Below are 26933 nucleotides of genomic sequence, written 5' to 3'. Positions count from 1 at the left end.
TATTTATTGAGCTAGCTACCAGTCACTTTGCTAGGGCCTGGGGACTGAAGAAAGCAAAAACAAACAAAACAACCCCACAATTTTCTAAGTTCCGGAAGAAATAACTTGGCTTTACCATGAGTGTTCATCTCACAATATGGTCTAATACAAGAATATCATTGTGATTGTTAGTCTGAATTGTAAAAACTGTAACTGTAAAATTCTTTCAAAGAAAAGTTTCCTTTCAAAAATATTTAATATTTTGATTTGTGTTCTTTGATGGGTGTATTGAACCACCTAAATTTACAGATTCAATACATGTGCCAGATATTCAAAGAGGCTGATTTTCTTTCTTTGTTTTTTTTTTTTTCCTTGGTGTGTATAGACCCTTCTGGGATGTCTCTAGCATAAGCACAGCTCTGAGCAAACCTTTCTTTGCAAACTCTGTTCTTTGTTTTACTTCTGCCAGAATATTGAACGTTTGCCTGGTGAACATTCCCTGAAATCAAAATGACTTATTATCAGGCTTCCTTTGCTTTTGATCCTGCTGCAGGATGGTGTGTTTTCCTAATGATGCAGAATCTCTCGTTAAGTTCAGGAAACAGGATATAAGGATAAGTCAATTGACTCAATTTATGGACATAATAAAACGGTCCCTATTACCTTCAGCAGTCAAGGCAAGACAAGGTGAAACACAGTGTTGTAAAGTTATTATGACAAAATAGTTTAGTATTTACCTGACCAAATAAAGTGAAAATACTGCATTTATTTTTGAAGCGGCATTTCAGACATTATGACCTAAAATTAATAGTGGTAGATGATCATTTATTCTGTCGCACAGGGATATTGCAGAGTTCACTCAAAGCCAGGAATATCTGCTAGTAAATCATGGCAAGCTAAAAAAATTTTTTTGAAGTATTTGCTTGTGTCTGCTCTATGTCTACTGTTGGCCCCACCGAGCCAGTGTTAACAGCTAGGACATTTCTTTTTCCATCTTGTAATATAATTAAAAACAAATTTAGAAGCAGAATAGATGTTTTGTATGTTAGAGTCCTGTTAGTTTTGGGGGAGGCATTGGCAGTGCACACAGCTGTTTCTGACAATTATAAATTCAGGAAAGAAAAGGGGGAAAGAAACCAGATTGACCAAATATGGTTGTTTTTGTCTTCCAGTAGGAAGCAAGGCCTTGGGGTGGCCTTAGCAAAGATAAAGGTAATCGAATATTTTTAATCTGCTGTATTTTAGAAGAGATAGACGTGAATCTAAGGGAATATAGAAGATTTCTTGTAGTTAAAGACATCTAAAGAGTACATATGGTATTAGTAGCTTATGGAAATACTTGAGGTTTAGGCTAAATTTCAGTTTATTTCTGGCTTTTGGTAATTTCCTACACTCTGGAGTCTATAGTCTAAAGTGATTTTATGTTTTTGAATTAAAATGATCCTGTGACTTCAAATAAGGTAAGCAAGACTTTGAATGCATGGAGCAAACATGAAAAAGTCTTAAGCTGTGCTTTGAATATCAATCACATCATCTGTTTGTATATGTTGTGAGTTGCAGAGTGACCAACAGTAAGATCCTTCAACTACTTGCTAGTTATGGCCTGCGTAAGGGCTACCCCTGACAGCTCTATTTACTATTGCATCTGGCCATGATTCCTTCACCACTCTCTTCCCAATCCATTTTATCCCACAAGGCTTTTTCTTTTTTATATCTCTATCACCTCCTAACATCCTACATAATTTACTTTTTATGTTTGATTTTAATTATCTGCCCTCACCATCTCCCATGCAGGGCTGGGATCTTTGATTTGTTCACCAATGTATGTCAAGCATCCAGAGCAGTGCCTAGCACATAGTAGATGCTCAATAAATATTAGCTGAATGAATGCATCCTATCCTTTTTTTTTGCCTAAAACTTGATGATAGGTTTCACTGACCTTGTGATAAAGTATAACTTCTTTGGGTGGCTGACATGATCCGGATTCAGATAACCTATCCAAATATATTTCTTTTCATTTTTCTCTTGAATAGTTCCAGCTCTATCAAACCTTTCAGCCTCTTTTGTTTGGGTTTTTGGACATGTTGATTCTTTTGTCTGGAATTCTCTTTGCCCTTTCTTCCTCACTAATTCTGATTAGGTTTCTAGAACTCAGTTTAGATTCTTTTTTTTTTTCCCAGTAAGCTTTGCCTGGCCTTCCAAGTCTGGGTTAGGAGCCTCTCCTATGTGTCCTAAAGCGCATCACACTTCCCTTATCATAGCACATATTATATTGGTAAGAACTGCCTATTTGTCTCTTTCTCCTTTAGGCTATAAGCTCTATGTGAGCAAGAGCCAGGACTGCCTTGTTTATAGTTTTCTTTGTATCAAATACATGGCCTGGTAGCTTGTAGGATGTTCATTAAATATGCATCAAATCAGCGAGTTATGAAAGGAAGGGTGTAAAACACAGACATCAACTAGGATCATCCTACCCAGTACAATCTGGGGAAGGCTGGCCAATGCCCTTGCCTAAGGTGTTTGGACTATCTCTAGGCGTATTACTTTCTGCCCTGTTTTCCTTTTTATATTGAATTCTTATTGTCTCTTAACTTAGTATAGTGTAGTATAGGGCAGGTGGCCTTGGGGCTCCACTATCTAAGCTCAAATACCACCCCTGCCATTTACTAGCTTGCTAACTTCTTTCTGCCTCAGTTTCCTTATTTGTAAAATGGGGATGACTTTGTAAAAGCACCTACCTCATGGTCCCTTATAAAAATGTAATTCATTTGTACATGTAAATTACAAAGAATTTAAGATACAGTAGGTTTAAAAATTTTCACTGTCCTAATCAACTAAATAAACACAGCTGTTGCATTTATCAGAATATTCATGGAAGACTTGTGGGTTCTGTGGTCATATCACAGCAAATACATAAAGACATCTCTGTTGGGAAAAGTCTTCTTAACTATCCACCATCAGGATTTCTCTCCAGTGCACTTCCCAGCAAAAGGCTCTGGCCTTCAGCTCTCTCCTGGTACCTCTCCCTGTCTTCTGCCTTTACCTTTGCATAACCTACACCTCTGTGCCCCTCTCTACAATGATGGATGGAAATACCCAGTTCTTCCCTCTGTCTCTTTTGCAATACACTTAAGCTGTACTGCTCCAGGCTGACTTCCAAACTGGACTCCACATCCATCTTTATATATATATATATATATATATATATATCTCTTATCCCAATGAGTTGGCTATATCCAGTTTTAGTAGATACTCATCTTCAACTTAATAGGGCCATTTTCCTTGGGAGGCAGCTGCAGTTTTATTTTTGAAAACTTTTTTATTTTGTGTTGGGGGATAACTGATTAACAATGTTGTGATAGTTTCAGGTAAACAGTGAAGGGATTCAGCTACACATAGGAGGGAGGCAGCTGCAGGTGTTTTTTTTTTTTTTTTTTCAGCTGCAGTTTTAAATGGCAAATCTCTTTTCTTCATTACAAGTAGAAGGAAAAAATAATGGTAAGTACCTTAATAGATATGTGTGTGTGATCAATAATCACATTCTTTGGGAAGCAGAAAACACTAGGGGCTAGTGAATCCTTTGTTTTTTCTTATTGTTTGTTTTTATTTATTTTTTGGCCATGGGGCATATGGGATCTTAGTTTCCTTATCAGGGATCAAACCTGCACCCTCTGCCTTGGAAACGAGGAGTCCCAACCGCTGGACAGCCAGAGAAGTCCCCTGAGCTTTTGCTCTTGAGACGACAGTTTGCTTTTGCATGAACAGCACTGTGTGGGGGGCGGGGGGGGGGCCGGGGGGCCCCCTTACTCCAGAGAAGTAGCCTTTTGCTTTCCTTCCAGAGAAGTCCTTGCCTAAGTGCAGTGTTGGAAGCAGCCACATTAGCAGAACTGAGCTGCTGCAACATTGTAAACGCCAGCAAATAAAAGTGTCAGCAGCCTGGGCTATGGGAGGCTGGCAGGGCCTGGAGTTTAGTGCCGCTCTGTCCACATCCGCATTTCTAGGGGGCTGGTTCATATCCAGCCCACATGAGTAGTGATTCAAAGTTATTTCCTACTGGTGGCTCTTCCTGACCCCTGGGAAAAGTGTTTGGAGGTCTCTAGCCACAGCCCACCAGGGAGGAGGTATACCTGCTCAACTTGACCTGCCCTCTCTCTCCAAAAGGGGGCCCCATCCTAGGTAATGGATGGCATTTTGAGTGGTTGGCGGAAGCTTCCCCACCACTGCCTGTACTGATAACAGACTTTTTGTATTATTTCTCCTGGGACCCATAATCACATGAAAAGAAATGTAAGAAGACTTGTTTTCTTTTCACCACTGGATGTATTTATTTACAAAGAGGGACTTTAAATGGCCAGAAGCACATACACTTACTGGTAGTAAAACTCCCTGTGATTCACTGATTTCTCGGGCTATGTGCGTTCTGCAGCGTTGGGGCTTTGTAATATCTCAGTGCTCAGAGGGGAGTTCCAGCCATTTCTGTCTTGTGCCACTGGACAGATGAATCCTCCATTTGGTGAGTGTGGCAAAAGCAAATAGTGTTTTAGACCATAGGGTACTTTTTACATTTTAATTTGGGAGAAAAATGCAGCTTTGGCTCTTGAAATTGTGTAAAAAAAAAAATGTTTATTTCTGTGTAGTGGGTATTCAGTGGTCTGGCTCTCAAAGCTCATTCACCTGCAAAAAGTCCTGGTTGTGTGACCAGGGAGGTTTCACCAGGATGAGGCCTCGGGAGAGACAGAACTCAGACTCCCACAGTGCTGAGCACTGTCTGTAATGGGCGTGTTAATGGCTTGGAAACCACAGGCAGCCATTTCAAATGATGTTTTCAAAGAGTTTTTAAGGCATGGGAAAACGCCTCAGATCATTAGTAAGTAAAGGAAATGAGCAGGATGCAAAATAGTCACCAGTGAAGTTGCTCAGTCATGTCCGACTTTTTGTGACCCGGTGGACTGTAGCCTACCAGGCTCCTCCATCCATGGAATTCTCCAGGCAAGAGTACTGGAGTGGGTTGCCATTTCCTTCTCCAGGGGATCTTCCCAACCCAGGGATCGAACCCAGGGATCGAACTCTCCTGCATTGCAGGCAGACGCTTTACTGTCTGAGCTACCAGGGAAGCCTAATATAGACACAGTGTGAGCTAAACTCTGAAACAATAGGTTTCATATATAGTAAAGGGTTATTGTTCAGTCACTAAGTTGTGTCTGACTCTTTGAGACCCCACGGACTGCAGCACACCAGGCTTCCCTGTCCCTTACCATTTCCTGGAGTTTGCCCAAGTTCATGTCCATTGAATTGGTAATGCCATCTGGTAAGCCAAAAATGCCCTCAGTGGGTGGCAAGTTTAGGAGGTTATTTAGTCTTATGTCTATTAATAATGTCCAGTGATTTCTAGGTTTCCTACAGAGAGCAAATATTACTTTTAAAATCTGCATAAAATAAATGTTTATTTAAAAAAATACAGTGGAATAATCTACTTCTATCGGTGCCAATTTAAAAAGGGTTTAAATTTTTGCAATGAGGCAAAACCTTTTATTATTCCCTTTTATCATTCTCTGTTGGGAGGTAAAAAATGGCCTCATTCTCTGGCCAACTCTTGTGATTTGCTGTGTATATTTTCACTTAAGAAATAATGATGTTTCACATATGACCTAGATTAGAACATTTGTGACAGATGCCAACCTTTTGGGGGCAAATCAGAACCACTTGGTTTTAGCTTTGATGCTGAAGCTTTTATCTTTTTCTCTTAAATCAGTGTGATAAAATTCTACAGGCAAAAATTACAAGGTATATGTGTGCAGCACATATATTTACATATAAAAATTTGCCAGTGTTATTACTGTTATAATAAAATCTTATTTAAAGATGTAATCAAGTAATTAAATATTCTAAGTTACTGACCTTTTATTTTTGACATTTGATTATTTTAGAGAAAAAAAGGCAAGTTTCTTTATCAAATAACTCCAATCTCCTTCCTTTTTCTCTCACACTAATATATAAAGGTTTAATGGACAATTAATAAGATATATCTTTAGTCCATAACTATTCATCCTAACTTCAAGTACCTATCACACCTCCATTTAAGTTCTAAAATAGGAATTCTGGAAGTGCATTTTGGCAACAGATAGTTCCATGACATGTTAGTGAAAAAAGGGTTCTGAGCTCAAAAAATTTTAAAAACACTAGGGTACTATACCACCTCCCAACTCCATTCTCAATGTATATACTTATTTTAAATTCTCTGAAATATTCTGCAGTGAAGAAATCCTTTAAACTCTGTTTAAACCTGTTTTTCCTAAACTTAGCCAACCAGAATATTCAGATGTACTATTCCCAAAGCAGTGCAGGAATCTGAACCATCAAAGAAATAGCAAATGATTTTCTTTTGCTGTACTAAAATAAAAGGAAGAGAGTAGACAGATAAAATATATATATAAATAACTCAAAAAGGCTTTATGCTTAAGTCATAACCCTCTGCCCCAAGCTGTTTGATTAACTGTAGAATTCCACTGATTCTTAAGTGACTGTAGCAACCATTGCTTTAATTCAGGTCACAGAAGCTCTAGAAGCCAGAGTATAGGGTCATCTCTGATCATTTCAGTTTGTTCCCTAACTTAAGGGTAATGCTTGCAGCAGCTGCAGCGCTCTTCTGTGATATTTGCTGAAGAATGTTAGCACAAACACTCTGCTCTTTTTTGTTTTATCTCAGGTCTCACAGTGACCACATGAGCACAGAGGATCTCCTCGTAACAGTGTTTGCTTATCACTTATGAGGGTAGGTCAGTGGATGTCCATTACAACAAGTACACGCTTGGTCTGTTTAAAGGACAGTTTTTAGACTTTGCTTAGCAGCAAAACTTTGGAGACATTCTTTGAAAATGTCGTTGACGTCTTCTGGGTCAGTTCTGTGATGCTTTTCAAGAACGGTGGCTGGATTTGTTTGTGCAGTACCTAATGTACTGGAATCTTCCATTATTATCTCTTGATGCTTGTGAAATCAGTCCCTGCACTTACTGAAGTGTGGGCAAATCCATAAACAAAGAGAAGTGGTTGGGATGTCATAGCTGTTTTTACAAAAGGTATCCATGACAAGGCTAATTGATTCAGGGGACTTTGTTTTCAATAAAGGAACAGCTATTAGTTTACTGTCGATCTTAATTATTCCATCCATCAACCATTTGTTGCCCTGGGCAACTGGCATCATCTTTCTTGCTTGCTAATTTTAGCTCATTTTACTTAGTGAGGTTTGTTTCTTTTGTTTCATTTTTGTGGATTTGGATGAGGAAAGAAGGACCTGACATTTCTATGGGTGAAATTATAAGCTGTGCTGTGTTGAATTTACCAACAGAAGACATTTATTTTTCTCTTAAAAAAAAAAAAAATAAGACTGCCGGATTGAAATTCATAAACTGTGTGTGTTTTTGGGTACATGTGTACAGATGAACCAGTAAATGAACATAAATTATATGAACCTGTAAATGAACATAATCTAACCTACTTGCAAATAAGTCAAAATAAGTGAGGGAAAAGCATAATTACCCTTGTCAGAGATTTGGTCAAGGTCTCAAAAGACTCCTGAAGTTCTGGCTCTAGGAATTAAAATATGCCCAGTATTTTTTTTTTTTTTTTAGTTATGTTACTTTTAAATTAGTCCTTGGTTTTGTTTTGCTAACCCCTAAAAACCTTTCCATCTTTCTTCACATCTCCCCATTGCTTTCATGTGCCTGTATGTATCTTTGCCCTCTCTGCCTCTGCAGAGCACTGTCTTCCTGACCCCTAGGAATATATGCAATTTGGACAGAGGGGCCTTTTAATTGGAGCCATAGGTGATAGGAAGAGAAGCAAAAGACAGATGAAACACAATAAAATACTTCCAGAAAAAGAACAACTGCATGGAAACATATTTTGAGATTTTGTCAAAAAGTACAACAATGATAAAATTGCATTTAGATTTTTACTTGTCTGAGAGGTAACCTCAACTTATTTGGAGACAGCTTTGCTTATGGTGGGGAACATATCGTAATTGCTTGGTACCTGCTCTTCTTTCTTATTGTCTTCCATACTCAGCATATGACTATGCTATGTAGGTCTGATCATAACTATGTAGAGTTTTCTGGGATAATCAGATAAAACTTACAACAGGCCACTATAACACACTTAACTAATATTTCTTCTCTCTCTTTTTAAAAAATATTTATTTATTTATGGCCGCACTGAGTCTTCGTTGCTGCTCATGGACTTTCTCTAGTTGCTGGGAGCAGGGGCTACTCAGTAGCTGTGATGCTCAGGCACCTCACTGCGGTGGGTTCTCTTGTTGCAGAGCGCTGGGCTCTACGTGAGAGGCTTCGGTACTTGCAGCACACGGGCTTAGTTGCTCTGAGGCATGTGGGGTCTTCCCAGAACCTGGAATTGAACCCATGTCCCCTGCATTGCCAGGCAGATTCTTAACGACTAGACCACCAGGGAAGCCCCTAATGTTTCTTCTCTCTTTTGGCAGGATGGCAGTCAGCTAACAGTTCCCAGGTCACATAAATGACTCCTGTCTTTGTCAGATATTCTCTTTACTGCAAGGAAAAGAAATTCACTTAAGGAAGCTCAATTTAAAAAGTGCTGATTAGGAGAAGGAAATGGCAACCCACTCTAGTATTCTTGCCTAGAAAATCCCATGGATGGAGGAGCCTGGTAGGCTACAGTCCATGGGGTTGCAAAGAGTCGGACACGACTGAGCGACTTCACTAAAACACTCTAGGGCTTTCCTGGTGACTCAGCGGTAAAGAATGCAATGCAGGAGACGTGGGTTCCATCCCTGGGTCGAGAAGACACCCTAGAGAAGAGAATGGCTACCCACTCCAGTATTCTTGCCTGGAAAATCCCATGGGCAGAGGAGCCTGGCAGGCTACAGTCCACGGGGTCATAAAAGAGTGGGACACAAAGTTTAGTTTAGCAACTATACACAAAGACATGCTAACAGTAAACGGACCTTATGGCTCGCTGGTAAAGAATCTGCCCACAATGCGGGAGACCTTGGTTCAGTCCCTGGGTAGGGAAGATCCCCTAGAGAAGGGAAAGGCTACCCACTCCAGTATGCTGGCCTGGAGAATTCCATGGACTGTATAGTCCATGGGGTCACAAAGAGTCGGACACAGCTGAGCGACTTTCACTCACTCACTCCCTTTGGCATAATCAGAAAAATAAAAAGAGAATTGAAAAGAAAAAAAAAAAGTGCTGATTAAAAGGGCATAGAGCCAGTCACATGGAACCCAGTGATGGGAAATGTTAGCTAGGCTTCCTGGAGACTAGAGCACCATTGAGGAGCTACTCTCAATCTCTCTGGTTTTCTCTTTGGGCTTGTATATTCTTACATTTATATTTTTTCTAGAAATATACTCTATTCTCTGTGGCAGGTAAACTTTCTTTGCAAGCTCTTTAAGTTGTGCCCTCTTGCCACTGTTCTATATGATCTCAACTTCTTATCTATTACCATCTGATGAACTCTCACTGACTTTTTATATCTGTTAATTCAAGTGGATTATCGTTGATCTCCCCTGATCGGAGTATAAACTCTATGAAGGCAGGAGTCATAAATGTTTTGCTGATCAGTATATTCTCATTGCTAAAAAGGTTCATGACATGTAGCATGTATGCAGTGGATTGGTGAGTAAATGTTAACTCCAATATCTGGATTTCCTGAGATTTGTTTCTGTTGTCTGATATGTTCTCATCTCTTGGTTTTGGTTAAATGGTCTCATAGTTAGTGCTGAACATTATATATGAAAGATTGAAGAGAGCATTTGAAGTTCTAGATGATGTTGTTGTCCCCAGAGAGGCTATATTTTTGCTTCTGATGTTTGGACAGAGCTATTAGGATAGAGGCTCATTACCTTAGTTCAATCTGAAATTGAGCTAATTTAAATTTGTGTTTCAGTCTTTACAGAGATTGTTTATTTCTGGTAAGGCCTTGTTCTTAGGGTGTGGCCCTTCAGTGATGCCTAAGGAAAGTCTGGGGTCTTTCCAGGACCCTTATTCTTAGTGAACCCTGAATTCTAATTTTGTTGTTTTAAATAGCAGAAAACTGAAAGCAGAAAGCTCTTCTCAGCATTTTAGCCCCTTTGCCACTACTTAAAATGCCTCAAGAAGAAAAGCATTGCCAAATGTCACTCCTGTCTCTGTGCTTTCCTTTTCTTCTCTCCAAGATCTTGGCCCTCCTGTCTTGCGACTTTAGTAGTTATTTTGCGGTTGTTCAGTCTCTAAGTCGTATCCAGCTCTTTGTGACCGCATGGACAGCAGGACGCCAGACTTCCCTGTCCTTCACTATTTCCTGGAGTTTGCTCAAAGTCATGTCCATTGACTTGGTGATGCCATCCAACCATCTCATCCTCTGTCTCCCCCTTCTCCCCCAGCCTTCAATCTTTCCCAGCATCAGGGTCTTTTCCAGTGAGTCAGCTCCTTGCATCAGGTTACCAAATTTACTGGAACTTCAGCTTCAGCATTGGTCCTTCCAATGAATATTCAGGACTGATTTCCTTTAGGATTGACTGGTTTGATCTCCTTGCTGTCCAAAGGACTCTCAAGAGTCTTCTCCAACACCAAAATTTGAAAGTATCAATTCTTTGGTGCTCAGCCTTCTTTATGGTCCAACTCTCATATCCGTACTTGACTACTGGAAAAACCATCGCTTTGACTATATGGACCTTTGTCAACAAAGTAGTGTCTCTGGTTTTTAATATGCTGTCCAGATTATTTTAATGTTTTTGGTTTTGTATTTTAACTTACCTGGTTGCTCTTGGCAAGAAGGATGATTTAAGTTGAGTCTATCACAGCCAAAAGTGGAAGCCAGCGGTTGAGTAAATGAATAATATATTCTAGAGAAAGAATCCGAAGGGCCTATCTTGGATTAGGTGGTTCTGCCCAGCCAAAGGGGATAGGATACTGTAGTTCTTGAAGATATACTCTGCTGCAGGCAGGGCAGGCTAAACTCAGGACAAGTTGGATGTGGCCGGCATTGTCAAAGGTTTCCACTTCATATATCTTCATGATTATCATCACTTTTATTAACACCTTGCTTTGACACGTTATGATTTATACAACTCTGCAATGAGTGTTCTCCTCTTGTTTCAATCTTCCAGGGTCTGTGATTGGTGTTTATGTTAACATTTACTCTAATACCCTACTGTGTTTAATCATCTCATCCATAGCCTATACTCCTAAAATATTAATGTCCTAGATCTTATAATGACCAGTTTTCCATTGTTCTCAACACTGTCTCTTTCCACCTGCTTCACCCACCCCTAAACTTCCTCAAGGGCAGGAAAGGCCAGTGTTTGGTCATTATACCAGCTCTCTCTGCCCTCTTCAACTCATTCCACTCTCCATATGTGAAGCTCCTGAACAGTTAATATCTGTTCTTGTGCCTCAAGTCAAGGATCCAGGGGGCTGGAGACTTTGAGGACACAGCACGATGTCTGAGTAGCAGGGTAGAATGAAGGATGGAAGGCAAACTGAGTTTCAGTATGAATTTGTAAGAGGCACCACTTCATATTTTTCTTACTTAAAATATATTGTCTGTGATTCCCTGAACAAATGCTTGAAATGAAAATACCGAGGTGAACTTACAAGTTGATGACAATACATCCATTCTTACTTGGCTAACTGTTTAGAAGCTAGGAATAAAGATGAGGAAGAGGTGCTTCAATGGGAAAAAAAATGAACAAAGCAATGAATAAAGAAGAAAGGCTTTTTAATCTTATGTGATCAATTTTGATTCTGCTTATTTTTTCAGAGTCTGGATAAATTGAGGCTATATCTGACAATACTTTTTGTTCTAAATGGCTATCTAAACTACCACTTAAACATAGCAATAACGTGATTATTATTATAAGAGCTGACACCTACTGAGAATTTAGTTTTCCATATGCATTGTCATTTAATTCTTAATACAACCCTATGAGGTAGGCATGGTCACCATCGCATTTATAGGTGATGGAACTGTCGTTAGACAGGGTAATTTCTCCAAATTTACATAGAGCTTAGTAAGTGGCAATCCCAGTATTTGGAGTCTGATCTCAGATCCCACACTTTGAAATGCTACACTGTGCTGCCTCCCTAGATACATACACTACATGTTAAAATGTTTATTTTATGACTGCCCACATGGTAAGAAAAATACATGGGAAAAATATTGTTTTCTGTAGGAAAAGGGACTGTTAGCATTCCCTTATTTGGGTATTTACTAAACTGCTGAAATAAAGTGCAGTGACTCAGTCAAGATTGATAGCTATTTCTCTTTCATATAATAACCTAGAGGAAAGCAGGGGTCCAGCATCATCCAGGAACTGAGTTTCTTCCTCTCCTCTTGTTCTGCTACTCCCAAAGGTATTGCCCATGTCTGCTTGGATGAGTCTGGCATTATGCCCACATTCCAACCCACAGGAAGTGGGAATGAGAGAAAGAGTGCAGACTCAGATATCTCAAAATGCCATGAGTTGGAAGTTGCAAGAACTTAGTCACATGACCACAGTTAGCTGCAATGGAGGCAAAGACATGTAGTCTTTATTTAGATGGCTCTGTGCTTTGCTAAAGCTTTCAAGGGGATTCTATTTCTAAAAAAGAGAAGGAGCCAATGAATATTGGGGGACAGTTAACAGTCTGTTTAATTTCCAAATTAGTAATACAAGCAATCATATTTATGAGTTTGGAATTTTTAAAGTCAGTTGGCATTGGTTATAAGTGATTCTTTTCATTTATAATGACACTATCCTGTCTTGTACATAATTAAGATAATCAGAATAATACTTTAACTTAAAGCAGGTTCTATAGTCTAAATTGGACTTCCCAGGTGGCTCAGTGTTAAGGAACCTGCCTTCAATGCAGGAGCTGCAGGAGACACAGGTTTGATCTCTGGGCTGGGAACATCCCTTGAAGGAGAAAATGGCAACCCACTCCAGTATTCTTGCCTGGGAAATCCCATGGAGAGAGGAGCCTGGTGGGCTACCATCCATGGAGTTGCAAAGAGTCACATGACTGATAGACAGCATGCACTTAGTCTATGCACACAGTCTAAATTAGATTAAAGAGATTACGTGTCATTGTTTTACAGCAAAAGAGATTACAAATACCATTAAGATAAGCTTCACCTTAAGGAATATTTATAGGTACACATTGTATAGGGCATCTGACTAGATATTTGGAATTAGCTTATAGGAATTAATTATAAACATGCCATTTCTTCTCTATTTGATATGTAAGATAAGATTGATGAGTGTACATGCAGAACAAAAGGGAATTTAATAACTGTTCAGCCTCACACCAAGTAGGCAGTCTGCTTTAAAACAAACACAGCACATCAGCATACCAGCTCATGACTCTAAACCTCTGGACTTGATTAGCATCCTTAGGCAAATTAAGATTTCTTAAGTCCCCGGGGGTGGGGACAAACAGAATGCAGTCACCAGAGTACTCACAGCCTCAGGAAAATGATGACATCTAGGACTATAGTTTTTATTTTCAAAGAGGGTTTGCTTTGGAAATTTCTGTGCATGAATGCTGATGAAAATTCACAATGTTCCCAAATAGCATATAAAATAAAACACATTTTTGGGTGCAGTGAGCCTCCGAGTTCCTGCCATTTGCCATTATTTGGTTTGGCTTGGTCTCTCAAGGCAGGGCTTGTGTGTTTTGGTGATAGCACATTCTCTTTTTCCCACATAATTTCTGCAGTCCTGCTTGCCTAAAGCAATCATTAGTTTTAGTTCATGGACCAGGAAGGAGCTTCTCCAGGGATGGGCACTAAAATCATGGAACATGAAGCTGTAAGCATCTCACATAGCATAGTCCAGGAACCCATGGACCAATGAGGGAACTGAAGTGCTAAATCATGGCTTCTTGCCTCGTTCGAGACAATTGGGTCTAGAACCTATGTCTCTAGACTCCTAATCCAGGGCTCTTTCCTAGCCTTACTTGCATTTATTAATTGCAGTTTGGGAATTTAATCAAAGTTCTCCAAAGTCCTATCTTTTTGTTTAAAACTCATTTAGAATCTAAAAATGCTTGAATTCTCTACTGAATTAGGAATTCCCTGGCATGAGTCTGTCCCAAGGGCCCAGAAGTTCTCACATTGACCAAGGGCTCTATTTTTTTTTTTTTTGAGTTGGACATTATTTGCAAGTGAATTACCTATATCCAGTCATTGTAATTGTGTGGATGTGTGTTTGGCAAATTAACTGGAAACATTTAAGTGACCTCAGTTTTTATAACTGTTTCGGCCTAGTACATTTTGTTTTAAAACAGGAGTCTAGACAACTAAAAATCAAGAGGGCCTCATGGTGTTTGAGAGATGTTTGGGTGATGTCACGTGCAGGTATATGGTTGAGGCTGAATAAATATTTGTTGAATTGAGTTTGAGTCCTGATCAGGGAATCCAATCTCTATGTAATTGCTTTGTTGTTGCTTTCAGTCTTGGTGAAAATCAGAAATGTACAACGGAATGAGCACAGGCCCTGGTATGAAGACACAGGATGCTGAATGCCAACTCCACTTATGAGTTAGGACAGGACTGAGCGACTGAGCTGAACTGAACTGAGCCTTCATCCAGTCATTTATGCTTCCAGAGCCCCAGTCTTTTCATCTGTCATGTGGGGGTAAGATCACTTGCTTCACCGAAGGGTTATGTAGCAGGGCAACATTTTCAAGAAAGATGATGTTTGTGAAAGTCTTTTAAAATGGGAGGTACTATTCAAATGTGAGGCATGTTGGTTTTTGTTACTGTTGTGGTAGTTTTATTGTTATATTATTTCAGTTGTACTTGATTTCCAGTTGAGTGGCCCATGTTCTAGTAAGTTAGATTGCTGCAAGGTAGACTAAAAAAGGTATCAAGCTTGACTATAGGAAAGTGTGTTTGAATACATTCATACAGTGATCTGAGAACCCAACAATGCATCATTAGATCCAAGATATCTTTGCCAATTGATGGGACACCTTCTTTGGGTAAGACCTCCACTCTCCCACCTACCAACCTGCTGGGGAGGCCACTCAGTAGCTTCAGAATCCACCCTCCACCCCCAGGAACTAGGCAGTGATGAGTCATATATGACTACCAGCAGACCCCTTCTTTGTTTTCTAGAATATGTGTTTTCTGCAAACCACCTTCACCTCCTGAAGTCCCCACAGCTGTAGGAAGGTGGCCAACAGGACAAACATTGTCCTTGAGCAGTCACAGGGACTTCCCTGTCCTCTGAGCATGCCTGACATCGACAGTCTAAAAGAAACCCTCATCTTGTCTTGGTTGTCTTTGTCTTCTTTCTCTTTTTTTTTGATAATAAAATTACAAATGCAAAAATTTGGGAGCATTTGTTCTAGACATAAGCTCTTCCTTCCAATAGTTACCTTATAGCGCTACCTTTGTCAAGGTTCTTACGTTACTCTTGCTGATTAAGATGGGGAGAAGTTCTTAGTAGAGCTCTAGTAAGAAAGCTGCACATGTGAAAGTTCAGAGGTCATTAGGTCCCTGGAAGTTCACATAGCTGAGGGATTCATTGTGTGCAGTACTGAGGCAGGAGAGGGCAAGGGCCAAACAGCCTGGCCTGGCAGATCAGTGAAAGGAGCATGTGGGCAGTGGAGCCACAGAAGTGTGTTAAGCTGGCGATCAGGCTGGCGTTCGATCCTCCTTCTTCTCTGAACCTTTGCTTGGAGACCCGCAGAGCTCCTGGGTCTCTGCACATGGGAACCAGAGAATTGCTGTCTAAAGCCATATGTTCCGGAAGAATAGCTTAGTGGGTAGAAGGGCAAGTGATTTCCTTGAAAGGGAGAAGTAGTAAAGAGGTATTGGAGGCTTTATGGCAGAGGCAAGATTAGATACTTTGAAGTCAGAAGTCAGTCAGAGACCTCCGTCATCAGGGTGCAGTGTGAGGGGCCATGCCGAGAAGTCTTCCCGGAGCCTGTCCGTAGTCACACATGCCTGAACTCTGTGAGAAGAGGTTCCATTCCCATCAGCCATGGCCAGATCCGTCTCCAGCCTGCCTGTGCTTTTCTTAGCTTAGAAGGACCTGAGCACAGCAATCCAGCTTTACCTCGTAGCAAAGCTGGTTCTAAAATCAGGTACCTACACCAAGACTGTGTGGTTACCACAGGGAATCACTGTGTGACGCAGGCTTGCCTGTATCATAGGTAACCATTCTTGGCCTCTCCAGACAGACACAGCTTTTTGGCATTGAAAACAGCTTTCCGGCTTACATGTGGGCACGCTGGTGATTCTTTAACAAACCTGAGTCAAAGAGGAGATCCATCCTGAAAATCATCGTATGAGCAAGCTCTGTGAGAATAGTGGTGCAAACTCCATAAAAATGGAGTAATTCGAACTTATCTTTGATAAACTTATTTAATATAATTAGGATATTTTATTAAACAATATTGTGACCGAATGAAGACCTTAATCAACAAATTGGAGAGGAAGTGGGAAGAGCTGGAGAACTTGCTTGGAGAAGATTGGAGCTCTTGCTTGGAAGAGCTTGGAGAATGATTTCAGAATTTTGCCTGCGTCTGGCCCTGATTTCTTTTATCCTGAGAACCAATTGGGAAGAAGCTTTCCTTTTGGGAAAGTTAACTGAGGTGTGTGTGACCTTCTACCCCCCTGATTGATTTCTACCCCCCTGATTGTCCCAGAACACAGGGACAGATTTGTTACATGCAATTAGTAAAAAAAAAAAAACAATGAAAAACGAGTAGCAGTAGGACCCAAAGTGAGAGCCACAGGGAGAGAAGGAACTTGTCTCACAGGGGATGTCTGCTGACAAGGGAGTGACCTGCCTTTTGGGCAGGTCAGCTAATGCTTTGGCATGGTAGGCAGGCATCCATAGAGATGCAGAGAAGGGCATTCTGATACAGATCATAGTGATCGAGGATACACTTGTGGTTTGGTTGTGGTTTAGTCGCTAAGTCGTGTCTGACTCTTGTTGAGCCATCAGGGAAGCCCTGGAGGATAAGCTTAGACAAGTTCTAAAGTTCCCTTTAATTGAAAGGCTTGGCACTCTGGAGAGAGAGGAAGAGACGCAGGGGGAAAGAGAAGGGGGAGGGAGAAGAACAGGGGTTGGGGTGGGGTGGGGGAGGGAAACAATGACCTCCTTTCCTAATTGTAAATATGCCAACTGAAGTTTAGAGAGATTATTTCAACTCTTCAGTGAACCCTAATTTAATTTCCTTTTCATTTGTTCTCTTTTGTCCTTTTCTCAGTTTGCTGTTACTAGTCCTCCTCCTTTTACTTTTCTTTCTCCTTTTTAAAAGAAGCTAGTAAATAGAAAAATTTTAGTACAGTTTAGTTCCGCTATTGGAAAAAAACTGAGGTAATCTTCTCTGGGGATTTTAGAAACACTGACTCTGATAGAAACCATGAGAATGTGCTGTGGAACACAACTGTAAAATGTGCAGTCTGTTACACAGGTATTTTAAATCTGATGGTTCTGAAGGGTGATTTGATTAGGTAATTACCCTTGTAAAGGAGTAACTTAATCTGTGAGACACTCCCCCAGTAGAAAATTCATACTGCCCTGGTTTAAAATAATTTCTTCACAAATTGCACTTAAAAATAATTGGAAATTTTAAAAAAGCAAATCTAATTTTTCAATAAAAATCAACTTTAAAAATTCCTCCCTGGTGGTCCAGTATTATTAAATATTCTTCTGGATTTTTTTTATCTTGTTTTATTGGAAGGAGAAAAACAATTATCTGTAAACGTAATTTTTAATGCATGGTAATAAAAATAAATGGCATAGTTCTGCCGCAGTTCACCTAAATCTTCTTCCCTGGTGGTCTAGTGGTATTAAATAATCGGTACCACATGTATTCATCATTTGCTGACAGCAAAAGAAAAACTTTGGCATTTTATTGTCTAAAGAAATAGGCATGATGCTACTTAAGCTTCTGGGGAGACATTGCTGATGGTCTGTGAAGAAACCTTCATTTTCCTTGCTGGTTGGGCTGTGCTTTTTGTTAATTTACATGGCAATTAATATAGAACCAGAAACAGGCACTTTTTACAAGGTTGATTTGAGTTCCTCTTGCAGGTTGCCCTAAGAGTCTTTTAGCTTTTTTTTTTCCTGCATTAATCGGGGCAATGAAAATGTGTTATATATTGTTAACTCTGTGTTGGGTGGGAAACTGTTGGTTGGGTAACACCAAAAAATGAGCACTGAAGAGTCCTCTTTGCAGCTGTGTTGACGGTGAATTGTTAGCAATCTCAGGAGAACATCTCAGCTTTGGTTCCTAGTGCTTACTCCCTTCAATCGGATGAAGCTGAATTTGTTGCTACAAATTTTGAACTTGAAAATTGATTCATGCTTCTGCTATACGTATTAGAAACCATACCTTGTTTCCTCTTGTGAAAAAAGATTTATAAAAGTTTAAGGGAGGTTAAGTCAGTGCTTTTGTTGGGGTGTGTAATAAATACAGTGGTTATCTACTGTAACTGGAAAATACACTGGTTGTCTGGAGCACACAGATGTGATCTGTGTGTCAGGTTTTAGGAGTTATAATGAAAGGCAAAGTGCTCTCATTTGCATACGCATTTATTTTTACATATTTATTGCCCAAGCAATGAAGTCACTTCTTCCTGTGAAATACATGCCTTATGTAATGGAAGTGATGGGTAATGAAGTAGAGGCATGATGGTTATGAACGGTGATCTGTTCAGTGAGATGACGTTTGTCCCCTTGTGCACCAGTGGAGGCCTCACACCAGTCGTCATTTCTGATACGGCGGCACCATGTTATAGCAATAAACCCTCACAAGGTGTTGAATTCAAATCCTACTACCTTTCTTTATTAGCTGTGTCACACCAAGCAACTTAAACTGCCTGAGCCTTAATCTCTTCACTTGTGAAATATTGGAGGATAAGACCATATACCTTATGGATGCTAAAGACTGGGTCATCTCTTCGCACGATGGCTGGCACATACTAAGTGTTATTTGCTAGTTTAAAAAAATTGTAATGGGAACTAAAACTTTTCATGTTTTGGGGAATCTGTTGCTTTGAATTAGAAAAAAGTTCTTCTCCAGGATTACTCTTGGGTCATTCCATAAAAATGAGATTTTTTTTTCCATAGGGAGATTGTAACCTTGTATATTCGTGAGCTTGTATGAATCAAAACATTTAATCAAGAAAGAGCAGCATGCCTTGAACTCATTTTCCTTAGAAGTTCCTCAGACTGCCTTTAGAACTGCCTTGTTTTGACTACCTTAAAGCCTGGAAAGAGCAAAATGTGGACATTCGACGTTGTCTTAAATGCCCAGAGCTCACCATGCCCCAAAGAGTCCATAAATTAGAAATGCTCCTTAGGTTGTTCTGAGATGCAGCTTTGATTTCACAATTTTGAAAAGGTGTGATAACTGAAGGAATTCAAAGAAACTTGCAAAATGAATTTCACTTTTTCAGGATCTCAACACTCTCCCCCTCCTTGAACTGGACATGTGGGGGGTGGTGCAGCCCGCTTCCTGAGAAGTCCAACTACATGAGCTGTAGACATTTGCCTCCTCAAAGAGTTTTCTCCCACGCCAGCAGTATAAAACAATTTTAACTCTGATAGAAATCTTTCATTTGTAATGGAAAACATATGTGCCGGGGTTGAGTGGCGTAGCGGCTGCCAAGCTGTGTGTGGCAGGAGTGAATCTCCACTGAGCTCCAAAGCATTCCTGATTTTATGGCAAGTCTCTCCATTGGAGTCCTTATTAATAGGTTTTATGTAGGTGGCTTTTTAGTGATCGACTGCAGAGCAAAAAGAGTTTTTTGTAAAATGTTTGAAAGGCAGCATGCAAGCCCTGGAGGGAACGGGTTTTAATTTTGTGGTGGTTTGATTTTAAATGATATTTGATGGCATGTCTTTGCCTTTAAACTTCTCCAGTTGATGCTAGCAGCATCCCTGGACTTGTGGGGGAAACTCCCTTATAGTGTAGCAATTACTGATTTATGTCCCAGTGATAAGAATGTGTTTTATTGTGGTCATAATATTTGTTCAATCTAACTACTAGGTACTATAAAGTATCATAAAAGCTTCTCCTCTGATCAAATATTACGAAACAAAAGATCATAAGCTGCTCTCGATCCATGCACTCTCTGCCTGTGGTATCTGTGGACGTGCCACCACAATGAGAGGGCTGACTGTGGTCTCAAGGGTGAATTTCTGTGCCCTCCAACTCTTATTTTACAGTCAGCTCCCAATAGAGGTCATTTAGTCATATCTGATGCTTTCTTGTCATGTCTTGGACTCTATTTCAAGACTATGATCTATCCTTTTATAAAAAAGTTTGCACAGTGAAGGAAACTATAAGGAAGGTGAAAAGACAGCCTTCAGAATGGGAGAAAATAATAGCAAATGAAGCAACTGACAAAGAATTAACCTCAAAAATATACAAGCAGCTCATGCAACTCAATTCCAGAAAAATAAACGACCCAATCAAAAAATGGGCCAAAGAACTAAACAGACGTTTCTCCAAAGAAGACATACAGATGGCTAACAAACCCATGAAAAGATGTTCAACATCACTCATTATCAGGGAAATGCAAATCAAAACCACAATGAGGTACCATTTCACACCGCTTAGAATGGCTGCTATCAAAAAGTCTACAAACAATGAATACTGGAGATGGTATGGAAAAAGGGAACCCTCTTACACTGTTGGAAACTAGTACAGCCACTATGAAAACAGTGTACAGATTCCTTAAAAAACTGGAAGTAGAACTGCCATATAGCAATCCTACTTCTGGGCATACACACTGAGGAAACCAGAATTGAAAGAGACATGTGTACCACAATGTTCATCACAGCACTGTTTATAATAGCCAGGACATGGAAGCAACCTAGATGTCCATTGGCAGATGAATGGATAAGAAAACTGTGGTACATATACACAATGGCATATTACTCAGCCATTAAAAAGAATACATTTGAATCAGTTCTAATGAGGTGAATGAAACTGGAGCCTATTATACAAAGTGAAGTAAGTCAGAAAGAAAAACACCAATACAGTATATTAATGCATATACATGGAGTTTAGAAAGATGGTAATGATGACCCTATATGCGAGATAGCAAGAGACACAGATATAAAGAACAGACTTTTGGACTCTGTGGGAGAAGGCAAGGGTGGGATGATTTGAGAGAATAGCATTGAAACATGTATATTACCATGTGTGAAATAGATCGCCCGTCTGAGCTCAATGCCTAAAACAGGGCACTCACAGCTGGAGCACTGGGACAACCCAAAGGGATGCGATGGGGAGGGAGGTGGGAGAGGGGTTTGAGATGGGGGGACACATGTACACCCATGGCTGATTCATGTCAATGTAAGGCAAAAATCACTACAATGTTGTAAAGTAATTAGCCTCCAATTAAAATAGATAAATTAATTTTTAAAAAAAGTTTAGACAGATTCTTCATTTCTCATGGCTAGATCTTCAACTTCTTGTCTGTCTTTCCTCAACTTGTCTTGTCTGTCTTGGGAAGTGGTAAATTCCACGGAGTTTTGCTGTCAACAGTTGAACCTGACTTGGCTTCATGTATATTCTATGACCACAGCTAAGGAAAAGGGAAAACCAAAGAGATGATTTTTATCTTTTATTTTGATCTTTTATTATTAGGTGCCATGGAGAATCTCAACTGAGTAGGCAGGGCTATTGCTTTGATGCTAGATGACAACACAAGTTCTCGAGGAAGGACTTCTCATCTGTCTTCTCTACTGTCACTGCTGGAGTGATCTCCCTTGGTTCATATCCTCCAACTGTTCTCCATAGCCTTCTCTGTCAAGTCGATGCACGCTTAGTGATCCAGCCCCTGTTTATTTCTTTAGGTTCATCGTTATGACCACCCTACCTCACCCTCACCATCTATTCTTCCCACTACTCTGCCCTCCAGTCATAGGGAACTACTTGAATTCTCCAACAGATTCACCGTGTCATATTCTTCAAATCCAGGATCTTCTGAGAAGCCTTTCTGCTGCCTCAGTGGGCTTCAGTAGCATCCAGTGTGGACCAACCAGAGCTGGACAGGTGAGGGATTGTGTTAGATACTGCGGCAGAACACCTTAAGAGGGTTCTATGTGTTGATTCTGTCCATTTCAATGCACAAGCAGTAAATGATTTGTAAGCTTATTTACCTCTCCTGATAGAATGAAAAGAATCACATTTTCTATATATGCTGCATTCCCTCTTCCACCTTGGACTGGGCAGAGACTACTTTGTTTCTCGGCAAAATCTGCTGAGGAAATCCTAAGTTTGAAGGAGAAGGGTAGAAACTGTTTTGTTGTATAGTTACTGGGGATTCCTTTTTTCCTGCAAGATGTGCTGACTTGCGTGCTGGGTGGTGGATCATTCCACCATTGTTCAGGCCTAGGTGAAGAAAGAAGCACAGATAGAGACAAGGATGAGACATGTTCAAAGGCAGACATTCCTCCTGGGCAGTAATTTGCATTTATCTTTTAAGACTATGTAGGTATTTGTGTTCACAAATGAAGAGTTTACAAAGTTGATTCCTCTATAGAATTCAAATGTAATTTTTGTTAAAGTACTAACAATTCATTATGTTCTAAAAATTAATTATCGAACCTCTGAAAGCTTAATTTGTAATCATTAAGGCTAATAGTCAGGAAGGATCCTGCAAGGGAGTAGGGAGATAGATTGAGGCAGGGTAGCACTGTGGGAAAGCAGTGGGCTTTGGACACCTGCTGTGTGGCCTGAAGCAAGTTACTTGACTTCTCTGTGGCTCAGTTTTCTCATCTGTGGAAATGGGAAATACTAAACAAATCTACTCACTGAGTTGTCATCGGGAATATATGTGTTAATTCATGTAACATGCTCACAACAGTGTCTGACATTTAGCTAATACTTACTGAGCACTTTCTATGATATTTGGGTCACTTATTATTATTTTAAAGCATCTGCTTGTCTTTAAATTCTTGTAAAGAAGTACCAACCATGTCTGTTTATTTGGCTTTCTCCCCGCTAGACTCTGAGTTCCTTTAGCCATCTTTGAATCCCTAGAACTTACTGTGTAGGAAACATCCTTAATTATTTCTTGAATGAATTAATGAGTAAATGGCAGTGAGCTACTGCTTCTTCCTGCTTTCTCCTTCATCATGGAAGAATGAAAAAGGAGTGTGAGTTCTGCTGTGGTGTACAATTACTCTCTAGGGGTTGTCCAACCGCAGCAATTAAGAATTCACAAAGATGATTAATCTTACATGGCTGTGCTAGTAAAATAACTTTGATAGGCTCATTGAACGGGAATTTCCCTGAAGGGTCATAGACGCCATCTTCCTTCTTTTGGGCAGGTGGTTCTAATATAATGTAAGAATGTTAGCTGTGTACTATTTCTAATAAATCTCCAAGAGAGAGAATCCCTTGTCTTCCTTGGTGCTAATATATAATAATTTAGTGGCCTATATCTCTTAGATTAGGAAAGTCAATGGGTAGTTTTAAAGGCATTAAAGATTAGGTGAAGTACAATGAAAATGAATGTCAGACTTTGGAATGAATTCTCTTTCAAGTAGCTGTCTTTCCTACTTCAGAGATTCTTTGAAAATAAAGCTGGATAACTATCAATCCTGAGTGGTTTAACTGGAATCCCAGTGAAGAAGAAGTCTATTGATATACCAATTGATGTACATTCATCTGGTCTTTATTGAGTGCCTTCTCTGTGCTAGGCACCATGCTCAGGGTTGGGCTATAGTATTGCATACCGTGCACATGGTCCTTGCCCCTTTGGAGCTTGTACTCTAACGGTACAGCTAGACTTTGAGCAGGCAATTAACAGGGCATTGAATATTTTGCAGAAAATCTCGGTCAAGGGAATCTTTCTGGGGAAAGCTGCTATATAACACAGGGAACCCAGACTGGTGCGACCCAGACAGGGGAGTGGAATAGGGTGGGAGGGAGGCTCAAGACGGGGGTTCAGTTCAGTTCAGTTGCTCAGTCATGTCCAACTCTTTGTGACCCAGTGAACCACAGTATGCCAGGCCTCCCTGTCCATCACCAACTGCCGGAGTCTACCCAAACCCATGTCCATTGAGTCGGTGATGCCATCCAACCATCTCATCCTCTGTTGTCCCCTTCTCCTCCTGCCCTCAGTCTTTCCCAGCATCAGGCTCTTTTCCAATGAGTCAGTTCTTTGCGTCAGGTGGCCAAAGTATTGGAGTTTCAGCTTCAACATCAGTCCTTCCAATGAACATCCAGGACTGATCTCCTTTAGGATGGATTGGCTGGATCTTGTAGTCCAAGGGACGCAAAGAGTCTTCTACAACACCACAGTTCAAAAGCATCAATTCTTCAACACTCAGCTTTCTTTATAGTCCAACTCTCACATCCACACATGACTACTGCAAAAACCATAGCCTTGACCAGAGGGACCTTTGTTGGCAAAGTAATGTCTCTGCTTTTTAATATGCTGTCTAGGTTGGTCATAACTTTCCTTCCAAGGAGTAAGTGTCTTAATTTCATGGCTGCAATCACCATCTGTAGTGATTTTGGAGCCCAAAAAAATAAAGTCAGCCACAGTTTCCACTGTTTCCCCACCTATTTGCCATGAAGTGATGGGACCGGATGCCATGATCTTAGTTTTCTGAATGTTGAGCTTTAAGCCAACTTTTTCACTCTCCTCTTTCACTTTCATCAAGAGGCTCTTTAGTTCTTCTTCGCTTTTTGCCATAAGGGTGGTGTCATCTGCATATCTGAGGTTATTGATATTTTTCCCAGCAATCTTGATTCCAGCTTGTGCTTCCTCCCACCCAGCATTTCTCATGATGTACTCTGCATATAAGTTAAATAAGCAGGGTGACAACATGCAGCCTTGACGTACTCCTTTCCCTATTTGGAACCAGTCTGTTGTTCCATGTCCAGTTCTAACTGTTGCTTCCTGACCTGCATACAGGTTTCTCAAGAGACAGGTCAGATGGTCTGGTATTCCCATCTCCTTCAGAATTTTCCACAATTTATTGTGATCCACACAGTCAAAGGCTTTGGCATGCTGATAAAGCAGAAATAGATGTTTTTTTGAAACTCTCTTGCTGTTTCAATGATCCAGTGGATGTTGGCAATTTGATCTCTGGTTCCTCTGCCTTTTCTAAAACCAGCTTGAATATCTGGAAGTTCATGGTTCACATATTGTTGAAGCCTGGCTTGGAAATTTTGAGCATTACTTTGCTAGCGTGTGAGATGAGTACAATTGTGTGGTAGTTTGAACATTCTTTGGCATTGCCTTTCTCTGGGATTAGAATGAAAACTGACCTTTTCCAGTCCTGTGGCCACTGCTGAGTTTTCCAAATTTGCTGACATATTGAGTGCAGCACTTTCACAGCATCATCTTTCAGGATTTGAGATTGCTCAACTAGAATTCCATCACCTCCACTAGCTTTGTTTGTAGTGATGCTTCCTAAGGCCAACTTGACTTCACATTCCAGGATGTCTGGCTCTAGGTGAGTGTGAGTGATCACACCATCGTGATTATCTGGGTCGTGAAGAGCTTTTTTGTACAGTTCTTCTGTATATTCTTGCCACCTCTTCTTGATATCTTCTGCTTCTGTTAGGTCTATACCATTTCTGTCCTTTATTGAGCCCATCTTGGCATGAAATATTCCCTTGATATCTCTAATTTTCTTGAAGAGATCTCTAGTCTTTCTCAGGCTATTGTTTTCCTCTATTTCTTTGCATTGATCGTTGAGGAAGGCTTTCTTATCTCTCCTTGCTTTTCTTTGGAACTCTGCATTCAAATGGGTATATTTTTCGTTTTCTCCTTTGCTTTTCATTTCTCTTCTTTTTACAACTATTTGTAAGGCCTCCTCAGACAGCCATTTTGCTTTTATTGCCCTTCTTTTTCTTGGGGATGGTCTTGATTCCTGTCTCCTATACAATGTCACGAACCTCCATCCATAGTTGATCAGGCACTCTGTCTATCAGATCTAGTCCCTTAAATCTATTTCTCACTTCCACTGTATAGTCATAAGAGATTTGATTTAGCTCATACCTGAATGGTCTAGTGGTTTCCCCCACTTTCTTCAATTTAAGTCTGAATTTGGCAATAAGGAGTTCATGATCTGAGCCACAGTCAGCTCCCAGTCTTGTTTTTGCTGACTGTATAGAGCTTCTCCATCTTTGGCTGCAAAGAATATAATCAATCTGATTTCGGTGTTGACCATCTGGTGATGTCCATGTGTAGAGTCTTCTCTTGTGTTGTTGGAGGAGGGTGTTTGCTATGACCAGTGCATTCTCTTGGCAGAACTCTATTAGCCTTTGCCCTGCTTCATTCTGTACTCCAAGGCCAAATGGAGGGGAAATATATAAATGTGATTATGACTGATTTGAGCTGATATATGGCTGAGGCTACCACGACATTGTGAAGCAATTATCCTCCAATAAAAAAAATAATAGAAAAGGGGAGAATTTCACTAAGATAAGGATGGAGGAGTAGGCAGGGGTCAGATCATGCCAGGTCTTACAGGGCACATGTGGTGGCTCTGGATTGTATCCGCTTAGCTAAGTGGAACTGTTTCTCAGAAATCCCTTCCTTATATAATTCTGGGTTAGTCAGCCCACAAGAGAGACTTTGTGGGAGAGGAGGAAGGCAGTTGTGAAGCGCCAGGCATGCTCTTCATGCACTGCAGGTTGGTGCAGGGCTTCATGTGATGTGGTGAATCACGCATGCTCTCTTAAGTCCACCTCATTGGTGTTGGGCAGCACCTGGATCTACTGCTCCTCAAGCTCCCACCAGATCTGCTACTTCCACTTCTTCATGTCCTGGGCCATGAGTAGACAGCTCCATGGCCAAAGTTGAAACTGGAAGTGGTGAGAGACAGACATGAGTTCCAAGGAATGTGTGCAGCCTCTGGGAGCTGGAAAAGGTAAGGAAACAGACCAGTCGCCTATAACATTTCCATATGACATTTTGTGTTGTTTTCTCTTCTACTTCTTGAAATCTCTCCAAGATT

At 40.4% G+C, this 26933-nt stretch overlaps 1 protein-coding gene across 8 annotated transcripts in view; it reads left to right on the top strand.

Moving 5' to 3' along the window:
- The window catches only part of LOC122453800 (histone-lysine N-methyltransferase SUV39H2-like), a 380431-nt gene that overhangs the window by 91168 nt on the left and 262330 nt on the right, over positions 1–26933 (top strand). For 3 of the 8 annotated variants that reach the window (XR_006273178.1, XM_043488018.1, XM_043488019.1), the window contains 2 exons: positions 14429–14612; positions 21807–22005. The gene's annotated coding sequence lies outside the window, so the exon portion shown is untranslated. Of the gene's footprint in view, positions 1–14428; positions 14959–15074; positions 20392–21806; positions 22006–26171; positions 26847–26933 lie in introns of those variants that run through there. The other 5 variants (XM_043488021.1, XM_043488020.1, XR_006273180.1 and 2 more) reach the window with 4 other exon arrangements.

This window comes from Cervus canadensis, chromosome 15 (genome assembly GCF_019320065.1).
Source record: "Cervus canadensis isolate Bull #8, Minnesota chromosome 15, ASM1932006v1, whole genome shotgun sequence".
Classification (NCBI taxonomy): Eukaryota; Metazoa; Chordata; class Mammalia; order Artiodactyla; family Cervidae; genus Cervus; species Cervus canadensis.
The sequence above is the reverse complement of the archived record's forward strand: the minus strand, read 5'-3'. Positions and strand labels throughout refer to the sequence as shown.